Source organism: Schistocerca gregaria, chromosome 1, assembly GCF_023897955.1.
Source record: "Schistocerca gregaria isolate iqSchGreg1 chromosome 1, iqSchGreg1.2, whole genome shotgun sequence".
NCBI classification, from domain to species: Eukaryota; Metazoa; Arthropoda; class Insecta; order Orthoptera; family Acrididae; genus Schistocerca; species Schistocerca gregaria.
Window position 1 is genome coordinate 818,886,052 of NC_064920.1, and position 3,193 is coordinate 818,889,244.

The following is a 3,193-nucleotide window of genomic DNA, read 5'->3' on the forward strand; positions in this document are numbered from 1 at the left end:
GCTTAAGCCATAACAAGAAAGCAGATCATTAAAAAAATCTTAACATATAAAGCCTGCCCTCTCCGCTTCAGAAACGAGAGGTTGGATGTATTAAACATGATCTTACAAAAGGGCAACAGTTTATTTGGAGAACAGTCATCACAGTTTAACGTGGTTCATTTACATAAAATATATTAGAATTTGACTAAGTGATTTTAAAGTAAGTTTTGTCGTGGCCTGTTATTTAATTAATTAATTAACTCACTTACACTTTTATTATATTGAGTACTGAGACTTACAGTGCTGATACATAATATCTCAGGCACGCATGGGACGAGTTCACAAAAACATAGACGATTCACACATACTAGAACAGAGATAAAAGAATATTGCTCATCACGATAAGTCAAAGGCTCAGAGGGTTACCCTGTGGCTGTGACTGAATTATTGTGAATACGAATACTATGGAACCCTTTCCAACAAACATCATCTTCCAAACTAAACTACGATACGGCGGCGTGAAACACCTGCAAATGCCGTGGCCGCCGGGGTGGCCGAGCTGTTCTAGGCGCTACAGTCTGGAACCTTGCGACCGCTGCGGTCGCAAGTTCGAATCCTGCCTCGGGCATGGGTGTGTGTGATGTCTTTACGTTAGTTAGGTTTAAGTAGTTCTAAGTTCTAGGGGACAGATGACCGCAGATGTTAAGTCCCATAGTGCTCAGAGTCATTTGAACCATTTTGAAATTACACACAGTGCAATTGCCAACACGTAGTACAATCAAAGCAATCTTGTCTTAAAACTGAAATGAAATAAAAAGCAGAAGAAATGAAACACACACCAACGGAAAACTTCACGGATACGCTTTAATTAAAAGAGATATCAGACAGTTGAATTTTAAACCTGTACTGTACTAACGAATCTTGTGCACTATGTGTGTCCGCAGTTCGTGGTCGTGATGGTTGGGCGTTGTGTGATGTCCTTGGGTTAGTTAGGTTTAAGTAGTTCTAAGTTAAAAAATGGTTCAAATGGCTCTGAGCACTATGGGACTTAACATCTTAGGTTATCAGTCCCCTAGAACTTAGAACTAACCTACGGACATCACGCAACACCCAGTCATCACGAGGCAGAGAAAAACCCTGACCCCGCCGGGAATCAAACCCGGGAACGCTACCGCACGACCACGAGATGCGGGCGTAGTTCTAAGTTCTAGGGGACTGATGACCATCGATGTTAAGTCCCATAGTGCTCAGAGCAATTTGAACCATTTGAACACCAAGTGTACTGGTTACAGAAGGCAAAGACCGGAAAAACGTACGAAATACAGAAAGCATGCACATCACTAAACCCTAGAGTTCGACTACCGAACTTGTAACTGAACTAGACTATCAAAGATGTTCGTCAGTTAGAATAGTTAGACGCCATCACACATTAGCACACTCACCAGCGCCAAGTCGCTCTTAAGACTAACATTTTCACTTACTAAAGGTTCAGCCCCGGCTGACGAGAGCTAGTTGTTCTTGCAACGAACTTCACCCAGGTAGCCTGAAGAGGCCAGAGGGGTCCTTTCCGCCACCAACGTAACTACTGTCGAATGACTGTCGGAAGGGTACAAATCTCTTTGCCTTGACGGACAAAGCTACAGTGCCTACACTGTTGCTACCACAGCAGACAGCCAGATGTGCTACCATATAATCGACAAATCCAGCATACACCCTCACTGTCAATCAAACAGAGGCTAAAGAGAGAAATTAAATATGTAAGTACAAAATGTAGGTAATTTACGTAGGATTAGGTCCTTACTGGAAAAATAGTTATTTTAAAGTAGCTCTCTACCACTGAACACGAAGTATGAAACTAAATTATAAATAACTGAGTATGACAACACGAAATACAGCTTAAATAATATGAAACGAATCTAACAGCCGTTTCGCTTGATAGCGACTGTTCGTGGAAACTTATCCTTTAACTCATGCAGTGAACTGTACTGTACTGTTAAAGAATTCTTATTTCCTTGCGGAATTACCTGTAAATGTCTGTTCTGCTTTTATATTAGCCTGTGAACTGGAATATATGTAATGTCAATGCTGAGCCGTAGACGTCCTGCCACGTTCGAACTTTAGTATGAACAGGCCGAGATGGCGGTGTTTCCTGCTAATGATTTATCATTCTGCAGTCAGTTGCGCGCAGTTTGCTAACGAGTCAGTTACTTGCTAGTTCATTTGCAGTAAATTATCACGAGAATTCACGTTTTATACACGCATGATTCCTTTTCCATGTGACTGCGTATGTATTTATTCTTGTTTCCTTTGTTGTACAGTTATGAGTCGTTATTTGAGCTACTATGAGTTGTTAAGGTACCTTTATCGACCAGTGGAGTTCTTGCTGCGCAAGATCGTTCCGAAGGTTTAGTTTACCGCGGAGGAGGAGGCAGGCGGAAGATTAAATGTTCTTCATGCGCTAGTTTTAGAGAAAGAAGATGGTACTTGGGCGACACGGTTTACCGAGAAACCGCGCTCACAGACCTTTAGCTATACCGGGATTCGAACCATCGGTCACAACAAAAGGGAGGCGTCATAAAAACTTTGGCGGATAGTGCAAGAAAAATATGCGAACCAGAAATGCTTGACGCAGAATTAAAGCCTCTCACCAAATCATTGCTTAAAAATGGTTGTTCGTCTGCTGAGTCGAAAAGAGCCCTAAGACCAACACGTAGAAATCATGACGCCTGATAAATCGGAAGTTTTCCTGCCTTTCATTATGGGTTTTACTAACTGTATAGGAAAAATCTTGAGAAACCGGATCATGGTGGTAATTCACAAACAACTCGGCAGATACAGTACCACCTACAATGGGCCAAATGTGCTCACCAACCGCTGGAAAAAGCAGTAATTTATAGGATTTCGTGTAGTTATGGGAAGGTGCACGCGGTTCCTACAATGAGAATGGTCAAAAGACGACTAGAAGAGCACAATATTGCAGAAGAGGGGAGACTGACATATCAGCTGTTGCGAAACATACTTTACAGCCAAGATACCACCACATTCATTTTGATAGGACCCAAGTACTGGCAGCCAGAAGCAGTTACCATGAAAAGCTGTATAGAGGACATAGAGACTGAAAAACACGGAAGGAATTTCAATAAAAAAAAGGAGGAAGGCATGAAACTGAATGACATGCGGATTCCGATGCTGAGGAAGACGGGTACCAGTCGTC